This window comes from Engraulis encrasicolus, chromosome 17 (assembly GCF_034702125.1).
Source record: "Engraulis encrasicolus isolate BLACKSEA-1 chromosome 17, IST_EnEncr_1.0, whole genome shotgun sequence".
Lineage (NCBI taxonomy): Eukaryota > Metazoa > Chordata > Actinopteri > Clupeiformes > Engraulidae > Engraulis > Engraulis encrasicolus.
Window position 1 is genome coordinate 21,679,666 of NC_085873.1, and position 22,585 is coordinate 21,702,250.

Sequence of the window (22,585 nt, forward strand, 5' to 3'; positions counted from 1 at the left end):
CATCCGGTGGACTTGAATCATAAGGGATCCTACCTGTAACCCCTGAAAAGGGATATCCATTGCTGTTCACACCCTCAAACACAGTGAAGAGAGTGAAACTAAATGTAGTCCCAACTGACAGAGGTGAGACTGTGTGTGTCACTGTGGTCCCTTCAGCTGGTGCAGTGATGCTGGTCTGTGTTCCATTGCTGTATCTCAGTGTGTAAGTGTAGTCATTGTTGTTGTTGACTTTGGTCCACTCCAGCTCTAGATGAGTCTCAGAACGGCTTTTCACAGATACTTGGGCAACATCTAGAAAAATGGGGAGGATATGGGCATGTGAAAATAAAGATGAATGACCGCACACTGCTCCCCTGTTACTTTTATTTTATTTTAAAGTGAGCGCTTTTGAGCTAGTTGTTCTTCATCAGACTTGAGTTTAAGATAGACACCGAGGATATGGGCACGACAACAGACAAAACGACCAGTGGATAATCATGTCCAATCGATGATAACAGGGAAGATTATATTTACTGTACATGTAAGATAACCATTATAAGCAAATATAGCACAAGCCCAAACTTGACTTACATAAAGTAAAAGAATTATGTTAGGGTGTTAGGGTGATAGTACATAGTTTAGACAATACACTGACACGTCCAGTCCACATGGGAGCCGCAGTTTGATCTGGGCCTAAAAAACGGGTCATGCAGAGGTCAGGGAGTCAGGGAGTTTAAATTCACGCCCAGTCTCATACTATGAATATCCAGACTCATCCTGCGAGCATCCAGACTAGAGGTGCTTAACTCGAATCTTTGGGGCGTCCAGGTTGATTGGATCATTCCACGGAAGGTATCTGGATTAGATCACTTACTTAAAATAAATAAAAATAAATAATAATGTATTTTTTAAACGTTTCTGCCGTTAAGTGGCTATGCGCCTCCCCTTTTTGTCCCATTTATCAATTTACATTGAGAGTAAGACAGTTTGATCAACAAAACTCACTTTATGAATCGTCACAGTTCCGAAACTCATGCTGCGATCCGACCCACCTGGGTCTCCTCACTAAACATGCGACCACGACTCGAAGAGTCTTTGGCAGCATTGAAACGGCATGTTCCTGATTTTGCAATAAGTAGGCCTAATGTGTGTGTTTGTAGGCTATTTAAGAAGACTAAAAGTCAAATATTTGGGAGCAGAAGTCTAGTTGAGCAGGGACAGACAGGAGGCGAGCAGCAGATGACCACTCGCTTCCGCTGCCGAGTTGCCTTGCGACTCGCACACTCGTGGCAAAAACGAAACTTAAGCGGTGATCCGATCCGTAGGGGATTCGCTGCTACCAACAACTCAGTCAGGATTCGTCTCTGACCGAGTCGCCGAGGGCGCCGCTGTTGACTCGGGCGAGGGGAGTGACAGCAGTGGCTTTAAAGCCTGTACGCTGTAACGCAGTGGTTGATAGTAGAGTCACGTCTGTAGACTATAATTTCCCTAAGAGTAGCCTACAGACTGAGATGTAAAAGCGTTGGTAGAGCACTGTTAACATTTAGAAATGTAGACCTCAACAGAGTCAGAAGCACACATATCTGGGAGTGGGGATCCGCGACTCAATTGGCCACAAGAGTCAGGACGGATCAAACGGGCTCGTCGAGGCGGGAGTTGCTTCCGTTTTACTCAGTGAGTGTTCGTGACTGAACAACATACTAGAGAGATTAGAGAATGGCTGTTGTAGTCAACTAAAGAGGGATATATTCCGGTTTCATAATTTCTCTCGCGATTGGAGTGCAAGAGCGCTGTAACTGCCATTTGTTGACATACTGTATTAATGAAATGCCGCCTGACTCGACTTTGGCGGATCAATGCATGCCAGCCATCCGGTCGGCCCGGGTGACGTGTTTATCCGGTGTCCTGTCGATATGAGCGACCCGTCGAGATGTGATTCTTTTCGCTACTGAGCAGGCGCACGCATGCGCACACCCTCGCGGCGGTTTTCGCGGGTGATTGCCCATCGAATTGTGAGACCGCAGTTTACGATAGGATCCCCTGAGACAGTCAACTTTAGTGACTCAATCTGTATGAAATAGCGTGGATCATCCAGCAGACACCCGTGTAGACTCAGACTTAACTTGGTTCTCCAACCCAGCAGCGCTTTTTGTAGCCTACCCTTATATCAGGCATACTACATATTCTCAATTTGGAAAATCTGCGAAATAGCTTGGCCTCGAACATTTGCTACTTTGTTGCCTAACCGTAATCGCTCACACACGCAGCCTCGAACATTGTAACATCGATCAGAAAATAGGCCTACTATTTATGTTGAGAGGCGTTCTCATTGCAAAATGGAAAAAAATCGCCACCTCTGATTGAGCTGTCAAAATGTTCCCTCCACCCTTTTCACTCAAGAATTTGAATCGACTGCATTGTAAAATGCCTGAACATGATAATAAGAAATGCACTGGTGGGGATGTTTAGAAAATGATCCCGGTCATTAAAAGAGGTGTTGGCCATAAATTGACAGACATCTGCCAAAACAAAGCCTCTATCTGCTATCTGTATCTGCTATCTGGGAATCTCTGATCGCGCTTGTTTATCCCCATAGCACATCATTTCATATGGCGTTGCCTTGCGAGCCCACGTCGCATTGAAACCAAACTAACAGCAAATGGCTGCATTAAACAATAAACTCAACTCACTCTTTCATATGGCACGTTTCTTAACTTACTCAAACGAGAGGCTCACGGTTTTTTAGTGGTCAGCAGCCGCACGTTCTTATTAAACTCCGCACGAACAATTGCACACCCCTGTCCGTGAAATAAACAAAGTAATGGTTATTAAAACAGTCCTACTTGGACCGATTGAAACGCCTTCCACGGAAAATCGCTCATTTAGATGAGGCATCGCAAATCGATAGAACACCACTATCGAATAGGGCGACCGGTCGCTCATCTCGACGAGGCAACACATCTCGACAGAACACCGGCTCTCCAACCGGATCGTCAGGGTTTTATTACAGCTCTAATCCAGACTCATCCTACAGTTCTACTGTCTGCAATCGCGTTCATGTACTGCTGAGCACATCGTTACTTTTAAACTACTAAATCTCGACACAACGTGAAACTTTGCTTCACCAGGGTCCCTGCACATGAACTTGACCATTGTTGTGAATATTATTTCTGTACATTACTTAAATATCTACTTTGATGTTGGCCCTACCTAGGCAACAACAACACGGAAGTAACGCTTGAATGCACTGCTGAGCACATCAAAACTATGCTGACAAAACCCTCTTTTAAGCAAACCCCTTCTATACGAACATTTTAACGTTTGTTTTCATATGTTGGGATCTTGATAATGCTACAACCCAAGTTTGATTGTGAAGCCTTATTTGTATTTTAAATCCAGCGATTTTTACGGTATGCTGCCATAGGGTTACACTGTAGAATCCTTGCCGTGGGGGAGCGGAATTGGCGTTCATGATTCGAGTTGGCCAGACTCTTTTTTATACGGCTCTGAGTCCTTCATGTGGGAAAATGTATGGAATGGAAAGGGGAACCCTTATGCTAAATACATTGCTACTACAATTTCCAGTCACAAATCTCAAAAACAAAACATTTCTGGTAAGCACTATGGCTGGCGTTTAACATTAGGCTGTATTGACAAATCTATCAGGTGTGTACTTACAGCAGGGAAGAAGATTTCGACCTGTACTCGCTAGCATCCCGCTAATCTTTATGGGTTTGGCCTCTTAAAAATTGAGCTTTGTGACCCAGTACTAGCGGCGCAAAATAATTGAAACGCTACTCAAATGAGGTCTTATTCTTTCTAGCTTCGAACTGGATATTAACATTTCAGGGTAAAAAAAAATCACAAAAATTATCATAGTAGAAAACTCCATTGACACCCATTAATTTTGCACTTAGGTTGGATTAGGGTTAGCCAGTTGTGGCTAGTAGATAATTCCGTTAGTGAACACCCCCTGGTGTTGCTTATGCATGTAGGGCAACACACATGCATGAAGGGCAATGAAAGCATGCCCTTTTTTGATTTTCACATGCAGTATTTGCAGTATTTCCAAGCATTATTCATGAACAGACATGTGGACTCGAGTCCAGTGACTTGGACTCGAGTCTGACTCGAGTCAGCGGTGTGAAGACTTGCGACTTGAAATTTCAAGATCAGAAAGGACTTGCGACTCGACTCGACTTGCACGCCTTTGACTCGGGACTCGACTTGGACTTGACAGTTGTAACTTTCAATGACTTGGCGTGACTTGCCATGTTGGGTCTAAAAAAAAGTCCAAGTCCAACCCTTGTTTTCAGAATGCAACAGCCCGCCCACATTCTTTGTTTGAATCACGTCATTGTCCTAAGCGGTGCTATGCCATTGGGGCAAGATGCGGCCGGACGCGGCGACCAGCGGCAACAGTGAAACACCATTTGCGAGTCTCCAGAACAAACATCGCCTACATTTTAAACCATCGCGGAAGTTAATTTATCTCCCTCTCAGCCCCAACTCATTTTGCATTCTTAATAGGGTAGGCTATGGAAGTTTGCACTGTGATCCAAATATTTTCTATATAGGCCTACTGTATGTAGGAAGTGTGTGTGGTGGGGCGCTCTGATGTGCAACACGCGTCTGTAGGCTACACACGTGAAGCTCTCGCTCACTCGCCCCTCACTTACGACAGAAATTCAGTGAGAACCAAGCTGTCTAAATATTTTAGCTAAATGGTGATGGACATTGATTGTTGAACATTAGGCTATTTAAGCAGTTGAAATAAAAAAGCACATACTGCTGACATAACCGAACCACAGGACTTAATCTATTGTTGTTTTATAAAAGAGTACGCCTATCCGTTTTGCTTTCCCTGTCCTTTATGAATGCGCTTGCGTGCAGCCCCCGAATGCTGCTATGTTCCGCTCCTACACACTATGCTAGCGAGTCAGTCACTTCCAAATGAAGGGCAGCCTTGTGAATAATTTCCACCATCGCGGACAAAACCACGTTATGATGGAAATGTGGCGAGGTAAACGTTACGAATATAGCCTGCTTTTAAGTTTCCCCCAACCCAGGATGTGTCCGTAGGCTATGGCTTGATATCCCAGGGCTATTTCACTACCACAACTCCACGCGCTGAAAATGCATGTTAAGCTCGCGCTTCTCAGTCTAGAAAGAGTAACCTCTCGGTAACATTCTTTGCATTGACCAGCCACCATCGGTTGAGTATTAGAATCAATACAAAAAGACACGTTTATACATGGCTTAGTCTTCCAGCATGCAATCGAAAATAGGCGAGCAGAGAACACTTGGTCTTGCATCCATCAAAAGAGCTCCACCGGTTGCCTACTTTAGATGCTGGGTGAATGGTTCCAAAGGGAAATAATTTAGCCTATAGCCTATTCATGACAGTCTTGCAAAGAGACAAGACAAACGACCAAAATTGTCAAATAATTGGTAAAGGCGCGAGATGAGGAATACTTCATGGCTATTGGAAAAACTTTGAAGAAACTAAGCGTAAGCAACACTGCTTCCCGCGAAGCTTGCGCTTGAGGGCTATAAACAAGCTATGCGCCCCGAACCTCACTGCTTGTTGTTCGATGACTTGAATCGAAACATTTCTAAGGACATCAGGGCTATTTTTGATTCCTGGAATACCGCCTCAGCCAGCTGAAAGCAGAGTAGCAGTGTCCCATGTGTCAAATGGTAAGATAATGCCATACCCGTTCCTTGAAAGTTTTAAAACTCAGCCTTGACACACTATCATGTCAGCCACATCAGTTCAAACGCAATCTTTAATGCAGCCTATCGTGAAGTTTAAATGTAATGCGAGGTAGAGGTTGCAAGCTACTGCTGAACAGCGCAAGACATGGGCATGGGTCGGCTCCCGTGGATAAAAAGCATGTTCCCTCTCGCGTGCTGCTCCCAGTCCAATCCTTGCGCGCGCGAACCTTGTATCTCGTGGTGTCGACACCGCTTTATCTTATGTTTCTCACAGTTCGAACTACATGCTTTGTTTGGTATTTTGGGGGAGTTTGGAGTCGCAATTACCGCTGCTTGGAAATGACACGTTAGAGCTACACGACGCCAGCACTGGAGAACTGGGATGTAACCCTGTTTTCCAAATTAACAAAAATTAGGAAACATAGAAGCATAACTTTGTTTGGCTACAATCTATGACCTGGACGGTGAACTTAATCTTTTTGAAGAGGCATGAACAGCATACAAGTGCCTTTGTGGGGGAGGAGAGGGCGATTGGGGAGAACAGGGAGACGAGAGCATGGCGCGAGGCGCATATTCGTTCGGGAAAAATGAGAGCGAAATGTTGGATAGGGCATTACACACCTTCCTTCTTCCTACACTGTAGAAGCGCAGAACAAGGTTGCCTCGTTGCCATAACTGGCATTCTGCAGCGCTAACGCCATGTTTAATTGACAGCGTGCTGGCGAATAGTCTAGTAGCCTAATATAATTAACAAGACGTGGATTAATGACTGTGCAAACGAAGTTCTAGTTAACTTGGACTGTGACGCAGTAAAAATGGTTGGTGATGGGCCATTGCGGCGAGAATGTGAGGGGGAAAGCGACAATGCCGATATCAGCTTCAACAATAGTAGAGTAGAGTAGAGTAGTAGAGTAACTTTATTGATCCCCAGGGGGAAATTCAGGAAATTCATCATTACTTTACCAGGAATTTAATCCAACTAACTAGGCCTACTTTGTCCTCATTTCTTAACCCATATGGACAAGTGTCTACTAGGCTACATACTGTTGGCACGTAGCCTACAGCAGAATAGCCTAGTGCTGCACCATGCATGTGCTCATTGGTGGGTTCACAGTTATGACACTGTCAATGCTCAGCTTTTGGTTCACAGATAATGGGATGAAGTGAACATCATGGACCAGCTGACACAGGGCTGCCTGCTGAGCTGTGCTGTTAACTCATCATCCTGTCTCACATGTGTAGCCCCACCCCCCATGCGCGCGCGCACACACACACACACACACACACACACACACACACACACACACTGGGCTCAATTTAAAAAAAAGAAATTGATTACCCCTGCTGTATGTCATATCTTGATGAGAATGGTGAGCTTAATATGGTACCTTAGGGAAAATGGCGTCTTTTAAAGCCAAACCAAAATGTTTACATTAGTCGAGTGTTACACTACAGTAAAGAGAGGGGGGAGGGTGGGTAGCACCTGTAAGACATGAATAGGCTACTACTTTCACCCTTGGCCTTTGTGGGTAAACATAGTATGCTGAAAGTGTGAATCCGCGTTTTCAGGTCGGAAGTGTAATATGCCCCCCTAATGTCTTGACAAAACCTTCCAGCCAAAGCTGTCAGCGGCCCTGCCTGTGCTGCTAGTGAAAAAGTTAACCATAGTCCTGTCCTTAGCGTTATGATGCTAGAGTCTGTATAACTTACAACCTTGACTAGATATGACCGGCCCACCACCAAGACCAGGGTGGAGTAGTGGAATAGGTTTATGCCATCAGATGATGGAACGGACACACACACATACGCACACATTCTTGCAAACAGGACTATTTGCCCACTGGACAGTAAATATTTGGCATATGGTTGCTCCTTTGTTTAAGTACAAATTCACATGAAATGTATTTTTATGTGAAAAAAAATATGAAATTAAATGTCATTTTACATACACAGCACAAGCAGTAGTTTGGTTTAGACTGATTTCTCAGCAACTGTTTTAGTAATTGTCATCTTTTTCTCAGGTCTCATTATTATACTAATGAATTTATGATCGAAATTGTGATTGCAAATAGAAAATCCCTTTGTGACTTGTTAAGGACTTGAAAAAAAATGAGACTTGGACTTGGACTTGACTTGGCTGGGGTACGACTTGGACTTGGACTTGACTTGGTCAGATGTGTCTTGACTTGTGACTTGACTCGGACTTGAGTGGAAAGACTCGAGACTTACTTGTGACTTGCACATTAGTGACTTGGTCACACCTCTGTTCATGAATGTGTACGTATATCATTTTCTTCTCCGTGTTTTCAGTAGATTTATTGGCATCAGAATTATAACCATAGCTTACCATAATCACTGAAAGTAAATGGGAGCATTACATCAAGCCACAAGTGATCACAGGAGGGGATTAAATAGCTGTTTGGCCCTCTGGTGGATTTTAGTAGTGAAGTACATTTGATGAGGTTTTGTTTGCTTCCATAGACTTGCATTGCTACTGTTAAACTAGGCAATGTAAACAAAGACGAAAAATCCTATGTATTCTCTGTATTTACTGGGACTTAACAAGAAATGAGCATTTTTTTAAAATGGGGTGGACTGTTCCTTTAAAGTGTTTGAGTGGAAAATAAATTTGCGACAAGTCCATTCTGCTTTTTTTGTGATGGTTATTTCACCTTCTTTAAAAAATCTGTAGGCCTACATATGTTGTAATTTAGAATCAGAGGGGGGCCTACCTATAATTCCTGAAAAGTTATGTCCTCTGCTTTTCACTCCCTCAAAGACAGTGAAGAGAGTGAAAGAGTTAGTCGCAGCAGAGAGAGGTGACACTGTGTGTGTCAATGTGGTCCCTCCATCTGATCCAATGATGTTGGTCTCTTTCCCGTTGCTGTCTCTCAGCGTGTAAGTGTATTCATTGTTGTTGTTGACTTTGGTCCATTGCAGCTCTAGCTGAGTCTCAGAGCGGTTTGTCACTTTCACTTGGCTAACATCTTCAGGAACTAAAATGCAGAGTACAACAGACAAAAAAAGGTTAGTAGATGTACACATGAAAAACAAATGTAATGCAAACTTGGTTCTGCGAAATTATTATTTTGTCAAACATGATGTGAAAAGTAACATTTTGAACAACATTTAGATAAACAGAAGTTATTTCCAAAATGTGCGTAGAGTAAGTGTAAGTTGAAGTTTGTAAGTGCATACACTACAGGAAAGTTAAGTTATCAATACAACTAAAATGACATTTTTCCATTTTTGTGAAATTATGGCGAATGCACCACAGTGAGTAAAGTGCAGTACACCCCTGAGTGGTATACACTGATACTTTTGATAACTGGCAGGGCCGGCCCAAGCCTTTATAGGGCCCTAAGCAAAATTTCCTCCGGGGCCCCCCATACCACCACCTACTCAACATCAGACACTTCGATGTCTAACCAGGAGGTCGGGACCCCCAACCATCAACGGTTATTTATAATATATTACATTTAGCAGACACTTTATCCAACGCGACTTACAAAGAGGACCTGGGCCTACAAGCAAGCACAGAGTGTGGGGTCTGTACAGAATACAGCAGTTTAGAAGTGATGTAGAACAGACAGACTGTGAAAAATGGGTCACCGTAATTGAGCTATCTAATTCTTGGTATATAAAGGCTCATTCTTTAGTTATTTACTACTATTGCGACAGGAGAAGAGCAGCTACAGGAGGCTAAATAAAAGCTGATGTGGCCAATAAGAGCAATCCAGATGTATTTCTTCGTCATTGCTCAGTGCGGATAGGGGGCCCCTGGTGACGTGGGGGCCCTGAGCGACGGCATAGTTCGCGTATGCCTCGGGCCAGCCCTGATAGCTGGACATCATATAACTCAGTTGGCATTTGATTTGACATACCTTTGCAACATTTCACAACATTCATCGTTAACCGCATCCATTCGACACTACCCAACGTTCACTACACAACATTCACGAACATCACACAACACTCACCATCTAGCGCTGCATTAAGATTAGTGACCTGTGTCGGATAGAATATTTGGTGTAGTCTACGTAGTACGCAGGTATATGGAGTATACCCACTTCTAAATTTTAGGGGCTTCAGTATACCCACTTAAAATTGATTGATCCATTATTTAGAATAGCATTAATACATACATTATACCCACTTCAAAAAATACTGGAATATACAGTATACCCACTTCAAAAAAGTAGACTACACCGCTGAATTTGAGGATATTTACCACACTTACGCTTAGCCCATTATATCTGGATTTCAATATCATCGCTTTTGCAACACTACACCACTACACGCCACGCTGCAGAGTATCTCTTACAATACATTCTTTTAACACTTCACAGCACTCAAATGACATCATACAAGACTCCGATGTATCACAGTCTTTTGCACGTAAGCACCGCTGTATTCAGCGCCAATGATGTAATGATCCCCAGATCTAGCCTGGTCCTGACCATCCCTTAATACTACCATTTAATTTGGTATTCATTGTCTGGAGCTTGTGTGATCTGACGCGATTGCAGGAAGCGGAAAGTTTACACTCAGTTATGGTTTGAAGTGGTTGGACAGCTCTCACCAAATCGCCGACAGTTACTCAATAACAACACAGCGCAGACCAGAGCCATTGGCGCAGACATTTACATCATCGTCACAAGCGTCCTCCCCCTTTTTCCACCACGTGGGGCACTTATTCGCTTAGTGGCTGTTTTCGGGGTGGGGGGGCGTTGCGCATCAAAATCCTACCGCTGCGAGCACTCCACAGAAAAGGGGGGCCAGACTAGTGGAGCCAATCCTTTGGCGAAAGTACGTAGGATGGCTCGCGAGGCTACCCCAGATCACCATCAGTCATGGTTATGTGTAATGGCCATTCAGACCATTTGGATCATGTTATATGAATGTTATGAGCCCAAATCGCTGTTAACTTTTGCTCAGAAAAATGGTTACAAAACTACACTTTCTACCAGGTGATATAGACTTAAGAGCAGCACTGTAGCCTATATATGAAAAATTACATTTTCCCAGTCATAATGAATGTATAGAAATTGATGGAAAATACTCATGAAAAAGATAAAATATTGCATTCTCTATCTGTTGGAAAATGTGTTATGTAATTTAACAATTGCTATCTTAATATGTCTCATCAATATGTGAATATGATCCAGGAAGCACTTACCTGTAACCCCTGAAAAGGGATATCCATTGCTTCTCACACCCTCAAACACAGTGAAGAGAGTGAAACTAAATTTAGCACCAGCTGACAGAGGTGAGACTATGTGTGTCACTGTGGTCCCTTCAGCTGGTGCAGTGATGCTGGTCTCTTTTCCAGTGCGGTCTCTGAGTATGTAACTGTAGGCATTGCTGTTGTTGACTTTGTCCCATTGCAGCTCTAGATGAGTCTCAGAGCGGGATATCACATTTATTTGGGTAACAGCATGAGGAGCTATGACAGACATGAAGAACAGGGGAGATGTACAACACAAGGACGATCACTTGTCAAGGACCATCATTTGTCATTTTCTGCAAATAAAAGCTCTAAATGACAATATTTTCCTTTGAAATTCCAAGAAATCAGTGGTTTAAAATGAAACAAAAATGTTCATTTTACTCAAACATATACATAATATGAATTATAAAATCAGAAGAACTGACACATTTGAAGTGGTCTTTTTTCAGAGCTGTATTATTAGAGTAGTGTATTTGGAGTTATGACGTCAAAATGTTCAAGGCATATGCATATTTTTGCAAGGCACTGTACTGTCTTTTCCCCCTTGCAACATCTTGAGATGTGACCTACCTGTAATCGCTGGAATGGCATACCCAAGGCTTCTCACTCCCTCAAACACAGTGGAGAGAGTGAAACTAAATCGAGACCCAGCAGAGAGAGACGCTACTGTGTGTGTCACTGTTCTCCCTGCTCCTGTTCCACTGATGCAACTCTCTGTTCCATTCCAGTATCTCAGTGTGTAAGAATAGTCATTGTTGTTGTTGACTTTGGGCCACTCCAGCACTAGATGGGTCTCCGAGTAGCTTTTTATATCCATATGGGTAACATCAGGAGGAACTAAAAGAGGTGCAGAGGGTAGAGACAAACATGTAATATTCATGAAGTAAAAATGTGTTAATGTAGGACGTCCTGACGATTAAACGACAGGCTATATTGTTCTGCAGAAGAAGCTATTGACTTACTTCATCTCGTATTTAGGCATTCTTTAACCAAAATGTTGGAAGATAGGCCTACAGAGAAATACCATTGTATGCATTCCTCATTCAAAACTTGTGTTTTGTTTTTGACCAAAGTACTTCATTTAGCTGCTAGTACTGCACACAGCAAATGTAGGATAAAATTCCGGTAAATGACGTAAAATGATGTTTCATTTTCTGCGCATGCGCAGTGGGGCTGGATGAAATTACAAGTAGGATAATTTTACAGAACATCGGTTCAACTTCCATTCTAATCGGTAGCCTACATAATCTCTGAAATGTCTGTGCGAGTAAAGTGAATGTAAATGGCAGAAGTGACCTCTATGAATCTTGTAAACCTTACCAAAGACAGGCATGCATACACTGTGCAATTTTTGGCCCGATTTTGCCACAACTTTTCAGTCACACAACTTTTTGGGAATCGGGCCAATTCCTTGGTCAATCGGCAGTCAGTCATGAGTCTCACATTGTGTAATGTAGGCCTACATGGGTAACGACAAGCAATTTCAGCTCACGGTCAGCTTGTGATCAGCAATCGCATGGTCGCAAGAAAATCAAAACTGTTTGAAATCCTGGTCGCCCCTCGTGACTAAATCGCATAGTTGCAGCAATGCTATGACTCAATTTGACACACATGCACAGAATGACAGGGTAGCGCGATTCGCTCTTGAGTGCATCCTCGTCTCCACCTCAGGTGCACGTTTTTGTCATCTGCAGTTCTGGAAAATAAGCCTGTTCGTGTTGCACAGTGTGAGCATTCTGCGCACATCCGACCCTTGGCTCGTATAGTGTGAGGACGTGTCATGAGATGTGAACTTTAAAACAGCAAAATTCCCTTGTGCAGTGTGAGCAGGAGCATAATACCCCTGATTGGGGAGCGTTTCTATGTTCCCACAGCTCATTGGTCCCACATCACAAAGACTTTTAACATTCACTGTTATTCCCATTGGTCCCACAGCCCATTTGTCCCACAGCATATTCTTGCTGCTCCATGTTGCTACATTTCTAAGAATTTTAATTCAAATGTAGGCCCTATATTCCATGGCTGGGAGAAAAGCATGTGGGAAGTTCCCACATGCCTTTCTCCCAGACATGGAATATAGGGCGGAATATAGGGCTGGCGAATCCAATTCTAATCACAGTTCTGGTGCCATTTGTAAAGATCTGGCCACGAGTCCTTGCATTATTCCACAGAAAGTTTAAGGTACTAATCCTGACACGATGTAAAAGTTCTGTCATCTGTGTGTATTGCGTGAAGCATACTATAAAGCGCCAGAGTGGACGCTGACTCTAGTAGCACTACTAGCCTACCACTAAGTAAACAACATACAAACACGATTCTTGTGTTTAGCAAGACGGCAGCATCACAGACTGGTCACAAGGTGTAGGGCTACACAGAGAAGGGCAAGAGGGGCCAGAGATTTTGATAGGAAGGGGAGATAGGACAGATCCATAGAAATCAACGGTGAAGATTCGTAACGCAAATATGGCGTCTACCCGCACATCTCCCGCCTTTCTGGTAACAAGAGCCAATGTGCCTGCTGAGCTGCGTTGCCAGTGATCCAATCATCTGGCTGCATCAGCGCACGCAAAATGATACGCATGCTCAGTTGCGAAAAGACGTTGCTCTCGTGCCGTTGTGGATCTACTGCGTCTGCGCTCTGTCAAAAAAAAATGTGAGAAAAGTGGCTTAAAAAGCTTTATTTTGACTCGTATGACACAACCAAGTAGTCTAGATTGATCAGTTTTTCACGGTCGTTTCAACCATATGGTTTTCACAACCGCTGGGTTCCCCTCCGTACTATACTCAGTTTCCCCATTCATTTTTCCCATTGACTCTCAGATCTGGTCTACTTAATCGCGAAATAATACTCCGAAGGCGTCACCAAGATGGCCACCATATGTCCCGTCTCAATCTAAACTGTCTCTGGGAGGGCACCCGTGACATCATCAATGTAGAATGACAGTTACATACATTATTTAGGCTAAAATCATTCTTGGATTGGTGCAGAGCCATTGCCGTTGTGAATAAAATGTCCAGATGATGACACGAGTTTTTAACTGGCATCTATGTCTGTCCTACTCATCCCAGAGCTCCCAAAATCACACACAATATGCATTGAAGTGTCTAGATTTGAAATGTGTTTTTACGATTTGGGGGTAAATGCATAGTAAAAACATATTTGTACGTGACATGGGAATCAATGTGTTAAGAAAACATATTCTACTGGCTGGCACAAAAAATAATACCATGCAATACATAGTTAAAAGAGAGAAGGTAAATGAAAACTCACTGTGAGGAGTTACATTAGCTGAATCAGGATGATGGGTCATCTGACACTGAAACACACATCAATTATGATGTTATGAAAAAGAGTAAAACACGAGTTTTGTTGTCTTAGAATTATCTTTACTTTGGGTCGATGGAATTAGGGGCATTTCACACCTAGTCCCTTTAAGTGAACCGAGATCAGGCCGCTTTAAGTGGACCAAAAAGAGAACCAACAGCAAAAGGACTCAGTTCTGTTTTTTTTCATATTGTGTGTAACATGTCAGGACTCATAAGCGAACCGTGCTGAGATCATGTTAATAAAGGTCTCAGTACGGTTCACTTCCGAGGGGTCTGGGTATACTTTGGAGCATTCACATATGCGCAGAAAAGTGCAGTCACAGGTCTGAGTTCACTTAACCCATTGTGCCCTGGAGCGACATATACACTGCATTCAAGTTCTTGAGATTTGAGCCATTTTAAAAATGTGGGTATGTTAGAGCTGAATGAACACATTCTAGTGCAAAATGAAGGTTCTAGATTTCATGTTTGTATGTGCTTCGGAGGCTGAGACATTTAGGATTTGATAGGGAAAGGCCACATTTTCCCAAAAAATGCTTAGGCTAAAATGGGTTAAATGGCTGAAAGGGACCAGGTGTGAAAACGCCCTAAGAGTGACAAAAATGAGGCGCACAGAAGGCCAGTGTCTAAAAGTAACATAAGTTGATGAATATAAAACTGGAAAAACAGACATTCCGAATTTAGTCCTTTTTCAATGTCTTCAGTAGGAAGCCTGTGACAAGTGCTCCGGTGTTATATTGGGTGAAGAATTAGTTCAACTGTTCCCCAGTTTACCTCAAGGGGACCTGGGGAATTTCTATTACATAATATAGACACATTTCTAAAGATTGCAATATGCAGAAATAGGGCCAACATTAAAGAAATGACATGCAAATGATTATAAGGCATCAACACCATAAAGTAGTCCTTATCGATAAGTTACTCATAGAAAGCAAGATCTTGATTCATCTCTGAAGGGTAGACAGTTTTCAATGTAAAAATCCAGAAGCACTCTCTCTCTGTCTGGAGCAATAATTTTCACAGGAAGTATTAGACAACACAGTTTTGCCGGCTATGCCAAAACTAAGTAAAGTAAAGGACATGTTGCTTACCCACACTTGTGCTGTATAAATGTAGAACAACCACACAGCTACCCTCATTTTAAGGGCCACTTCAGCACTTGAGTCTCTCCTTCTCACCTGTATGCTGCTTTTTTATTGAATACAAACTGTCACCTGTGTGAAGTGTAAAGCCTGTCTTCAATCACATATCTCTTTGCTAAAGCCCTGCGCTCAAAGAATGATGAATAACATCAACTCAGGCAATACCACCATGTAGGATAAACCTTTGCTCTTTATTTTCATTGATGGTAATGAGGAAAAGGTTAAAAATTTACTCTGTTATCAGAGTCCATCCACTGTGTATAAGTACAACCCATACAACTATTAGCAATCGTCTCCTAATTAGGATAGGCCTTCTCATCAGCACAATCAAAACCATAAAAGTGGGCAAAGACAGCAAACCTCCGCCAAAGCTGTTTGGATTATGTCAACTTCACTGATTAAATTACGTGTATAGGATAGCCTACATGGATTTCAACACTCCAGTATTATAAGTCAAGTTTCTGTAAATGCCAGTGAAGTGGAATGATGAATACGTTGTTGAATCTGTTGACATGCTGATAACTCTCTGTCGGACACAAGCTGCGATACGCCATATAAGATTATGGCACACAACATTCCATTCCATTCAATAAACTGTTGCAATAAATGATAGGCTGATAACATGCAGTTTATGCAGTTCCTTTATGCCAGCAGAATTGTCTTTGCTAATCTGTCCGTTAATAGACTTAGTCTATCAGTGTAGGCATGAGGAATGACAACACTTAAATGAATTCAACTTTATTCCCATGCTCTCAAAACAAAATTACAAAATACAAAATATTACAAAAACAACATACAAAAATATGATGCAGCAGTGCAGCAGATATATTGAATGCAAAAAAATAGCTTTAGGAAAGAAGAAAGACAATTTTATTTTTGTCCAAAAGTTAAGAGTAGAATAGTTTACTTGACTTCAAAGATCATGCATCTTGCTGCAGTTAAAATACAGAAAGAGAAGCAACTCCTTTATGAATACCTGGCCAGATTTTGAGTCAACCAGTGCATTATATGAGTGTACATCTCTTTTCAGCTATTTGAATAATTGAATGCACAGGAGGAGAATAAATGTTTCATAGATGTTCAGCAATTGTGACTGTGTTGTTATTTGTTGCTTCATGCCCAACCCAGTCTCAAAACCCTTTGACCACGCTTAATTTTTTTGACACCAAGGGCATACAGTACCTGTCACGTCGTATTTTGACGCAGCCTAGACCTAGACCTTTCCCTAACCCAACCATCAGTAAAGTTATGCTGCCGCCAGGGGGTGCTTTTGAGTTGCATATTACGTTTGGACGCCAGCAGCATACATTTTTCGTAAAAATAAATACAATCTGGTCAAATGGTGCCAGAAATTCTCAGGATGGGCCCTGCCGTGGCTCAAGCCATAAGGCACAGCACTGCTACGGATTCGATTCCAGCCCTGGTCCTTGACCCTTCCCCGTCTCTCTCTCCCCACTCGCATTCTCTCTGTCTCGTCTGTCCTGTCACAAACAGTGTTGCCAGATTTGTCTGATCAAAACCCGCCCAAAAGGTTCTCAAAAACCACCAAAATGCGCTACATTCCGCCCAATTTCAATGAATTGCATTGGTGTCTATGGGCACAAAACGACTTAAAAATAATGCTAAATGGACATTTTTTCCCCGTTTTTACCCACATACAGCCATCCCAAGTAGCCTAATTGGGTGGGTAGCCGCCAAATCTGGCAACACTGGTCACAAAAATAAAGGCTCAAAAAGCAAATCAATTATTGGGATGCTGCTGTGTGGTTCAGGCCAGGGGAATCCCAAGAGCAGAAACGTTGGCATACACGAGGGCCTCGTCTGGGATTTCATATAGAGTCTCCTGATGATCTTGGACTGGTGCCCTGTGTAAAACACAACAACATACAATCAGTCAATCAATCAGCCTTGTAGTCGTATAGGCAGATAATTCTACTGAATATGAATGAAATAAACGATAACGATCCAACATTCTTTCCAGTACTAAAAGCATGTTCTTCCACACCATTTAGTGGAGGACCAAGATACAAATATATTACACCATGCGCACTTCCACATTTTCTGTGTAGGTGGTAGAATTGTAACAATGCTGAAACGTTACCCTGTTGCCTGTATGGATAGGCGAGTTTCATAGATATTTTGTGACTGTGAAGTTCTGTCTTCTTTTGTCTTGGGTTGGTGACTAGAGGACTGAGGCTGTGTAAGGGTAACAGTGTTGACGTAAGTGTGTGTCTCATCAGGACTTTCAAAGATGTTCTCCTCTCGAGTTCTCCTTCGTCTCCTGTAGACAACAAGGTCATGATGAAGTCATTCAGCAAGTGGTTTGCATTTAGATTTCTACCGGATGTTAACATGCGCAGGTTAAACCATACTCACGGAGTGAATGAATACTTCAAAATATGTTGTGGTGGTCAGTATTCATCAAAAATGTAACATTTGTGAATGGGCTGCATAAATTCTGGAAATGAACAGCTAATTATATTATATAGCACCTTTGGTTGTTTTCGTATGTGTCTTTAAATGTTTTGTGTGTGTGTGTGAGTGTGTGTGTGTGTGTGTGTGTGTGTGTGTGTGTGTGTGTGTGTGTGTGTGTGTGTGTGTGTGTAATGCGGACTCCTACAGCGAAACAATTGCCCATATTGTGACAAAGGTACTACTATTAACTCACCTGTTACGACAGCAGCAATGTGAAACCACCACTCCTATAACCATGAGGACACCCAGCAGTATGGAGAGGGCCACTGCAAACCAGATCTCCACTGGAGACAGCAATAAAGATTTTCTTATTAGTGCTCATGACTGTCTTGGGGACTTTGTATGTTTGAAAAACTATCTAAAAAACCTTCTCCACCCCAAAGTGACATGCAGTGTATGTGAAAGTTCATTTTACAGGAAATAGTTCAAAGATCAGTGCACACATTTCAAAATGAACTAGTTCGTTCATAGTTAATTATTGTTCATAGTTAGTAGTTCGTTCACAGTTTCCAAAAATGAACTAGACATATAATAGTTGTCTTTTTTTGCAAGAGATCGCGAGCTACAAACCCCAACTCCGGTGAAGTTGGGACGTTTGGTAAACAGTGAATAAAATCAAAATGCTATCATTTTCAAAACATTCAATCTATTCATTAGATGGAGAATAGTGAAAAGACAACATATGAAGTGTTAAAACCGAGAAAAAATGTTGTTTTGGGGGACATATGTACTCATTTCTAATTTGATAAATGCAACACGTCTCAAATAAGTTGGGACGGGGATCAGTGAAATTTAGTAAACATCCAAATAAGATAAAACAACAAAGAAGAACATTTCAAAATGAATTGTACTGACGGACAATATAGGTGTCCAGGTATAAGATCATCACAGAGAGGCTCAGAATTAAAGATGCAAAAGGAATAATTACCATAGTTATTACATACATTTTTGAATTCCCTTTGATTTACCACGATTGAGTGTATTAGACATAATTTTGTTATTACAATCATTGTATAGGTTCATGACATCATGAAATATATATTGGCTGTAGTCTCACTCTAGCACTTCAGGAAATAGAGCTATTGAAAATTGACCATATTAAGAATGCTTAATGCGTGCAAATGATACAGGGGTGTAACATTCTCCTAAGCACTTGAGCTCACTTGAAATAGACCCAGAAGACATGGGAAACTGTCCTTTGCTTACAGAAGTCAGCAGAAGTTGTAGAAGTCCATTCTTTTTGACAATAATAAAGCATTGCACATCCTGTGCTACAGTGAAAATGGACCATGCAACTTGTGTTAGTGCTAACTTCAAGAGTCAGCCTCTATGATGACATGCGGGTGCAGTAGTGCATTGGTTAAGATGTTCTCACTCATCTGTAGAGTTAAATACAGTGCTGAATGGTATAAATGGGTTTTAAACAGCATGAAAAGCCACTCATGCATTATATTTTGAAGGGAGATCTTCGATTACATACTGTAGTAAGGTCAAATTGCATTCTCTCCTATGTTTTAACAGTTTGGCTCCATCATAAGGACCAGCAGGTGATAAAATGGTGGGCTTTTGGTCAAGACCTGTCACACTGTAAGCACTACAGAAAGGAAAACATTGCAAAACATGACAAGGAATACACCCACCATTTAAGCTGGTGAAATCATGTCCAAGATAGGAATTAACATTTTTAATATAAAATCATCTCATCGGTTAATGTATTTAACTGTTAAGTGTTGTCTTTTGTTTTGTTTTTAGTCTTCCTCGACATTTGCTGCCATTTATTGTCCCCGTCCCAACTCTTTTGAGATGTATTGGATTTATCAAATTAGAAATGAGTACATATGTCCCCCAAAACAATATTTTCTCTCGGTTTTAACACTTAATATGTTGTCTTTTCACTATTCTCCATCTAATGAATAGATTGAATGTTTTGAAAATGATAGCATTTTGATTTTATTCACTGTTTACCAAACGTCCCAACTTCACCGGAGTTGGGGTTTGTATATTGTTCAATATCATTGACAAATCCTATACAGTAAAACCACAGACAGGCATTCTTTTGTTATCACAACAGTGGTTAGGAAATGGATCGCACTCAGATTTTCTTCTTTCTTGTTGTTTTCTTTTTTTAACATTTTAACATTTAACATTTTATCAGAACAGTGAAAATATATGTATTAGATGTCATTTTATATTATTGCGGCTCTTTTGAAAGGTATTTGGCTGGGGTTTCACCTGAACACTAAGGAAATGTGGCACCCCATTAAAAGAAGGCACATGCAATTCGTTCACAGGCACCAGAATGAACTAGTTCATAGTTCGGTCATCATGCAGTACATGTACTATAGTTAATTAAACTAGTTCAGGTACAACACTGGTGACATGGCACATATATGGAAGACATGAACACAGCCTGTTCCAGAAAAAAGTCGCCACAAAAAAGGCCACACACAGCAATATGTCATTCTCCATCCCAAAATGGTATGATAGATATGAACAAGTGATCATACAGGTACACAGCCTGTTAAAAAAAAAAAGTTGCCACAAAAAGACCACACACACTTTAGCTTTGACCATGGGGCACACACTATTTGCTTTGGCATTGGAGCATGAGACATCATGTTGACATATGGACTGGCCACCACATAGTCCAGACCTTTAAGTATAACTTCAATCAATTTCGACATGCCGTTGTAATGCCCACACTACCCTGGACTTGTCAGTACCTGAGTTTTTTTTTCTTCTTCTTCTTCTTCTTCTTCTTCAACCTTTTCTGAGATCCTGGTCATTGTAATGGGGGCAGCTGTTTGTTCACATCCAAAACATCCAAAAAGGTTATGCAACATCAGCAGACAACTAGCAAACAGTGGCACCTTTTGGAAAAATATTTAGAGTAGGCCTATGTTAATTTCTTTAAAAATGTAAACAAAAGCTGCCCCCATTAGAATAGCTCATATCTCAGAAAGGGCTGAGCCGAAAAATGTGGCATCACCGGGTACTGACAAGTCATGGGTAGCAATACAACAGCATATTGAAATTGACTGAAGTGGTCCTTTAACTCAGTGGTTCTTAACCTGGGGTGCGGGCACCTTCTGGGAGTGCGCCAGAGATTCCAGGGGGTGCACGGAATTTTGTTTGCGTTGAGGTTGTAACCAAAATTCTGCTAGTGAACATTATAATAAGGCCAAATTAAACCAAATGAAATCATGTTTTGCTCCCCATGTAAAGTTAATGTTTTACGCAGTAATCATTGTAATTATTCACTTAAAATCATCTTTTGTGCATATACACGTGTAGAAGTTTGGGTTGGGGGTGCACGGCTTGTCTTGGGCACAGGTTAGGGGGTGCTCTAAGAAAAAAGGCGAAGAACCACTGCTTTAACTCCAATGCAAGATCCTGGTGACAAATAGAAACACTGGATGGAATAAATATTGTGGCATTGCACATATGAAAACAACACTGAACTAGAGATGTGCTCAGAGAGTGCATGCACCTCTGCCCTCTGGTGGACAGAAACACACATACACAGCGTATGAACGCACAAACGTGTGAACAAACACAAATCGGACCATCACATAACAAGGTGTCCCAACAACAACATATTAGTGTGTGACCTTTTTTTGATGCAAACTTTTGGCCATCCTGTGTAGTCATTTACTCATTCTTACTTACCAAAACGAGCTTGACAGCTGATCCATTGAGGTGAACTCCTGTTTTCTCCAGAGAGTGATGTAACACTAACGTTGTAGGTTTTGATAGCAAACGGAAGTCCAGACACCTTCAACTCTCTACCTGACTCCACTGAGTACATGTCCCCATTGAAGTTCACTTCTATCTCAGTCCACACACCGACTGGTTTTTCCCACTTTAAAGTCACAGAGCTCTCTCCACCACAGGTCAAACCGGTCACCATTGCGGGAACTTGAAACAAAGCAATTAGAGACACTTTGTCAAATGATATGCATTCGTCTAATATCAGGGATTAGTACACCTGTGTAAAGTCATTCAAAAATGTACACAAAAAAACTACCGGTCTGTAATAATGTAAACAACTTGGTAAGGAGGAGACAAACTCACCTAAATGTAAACTGTGTGTGCACTGTAAGATATTCTCTTCCTGGAATTGATAATAGAGTGACACACTGTAGGTGTCCCCAGGGTTCAGTTTTGTGAAAGACACACGGTTTCCCTCCACGCTGCCAATAACAGTGTCACCATCACTCCCATTCTTTGCTGTTGCCATGGAGAACAGGCCAGCAACTTCTGCCTCAATTGTGGAGTTGGAGATTTTCCACTCTGATGCGACACAGTTGATTGCTAGGAAGGAAACAGACATTTTGTTAAAATGCAAAATTTGAAGATAGCATAGCTGCTGTTTTAGGTCTCAAGTTTCTAGAAAGTACACTGCAAAAACATTGTTGAAAGCTATGACAGAAAGTGTAATGAACAATAACAAAGAATAGGCATGATATGAAAATGAAAATTAAAAGATGAATTACAAGATGTTAAAAAGGCTTGTGTTTAGTTTGGCAACTCGACAGATGTTTTGTTTTAGTTAGGTCTTGCAGATATTTCTTTGATCAGTATCAGCCGAACACAATGCAACTGCGATTTTCCTTCAATATATAAATTGGTGATTTTCAATATATACATATCCATCTGCTGCTATGTTTTCAAATTATGCTTAACTTTCGGTAACACTTTCTATGAAGCCCAT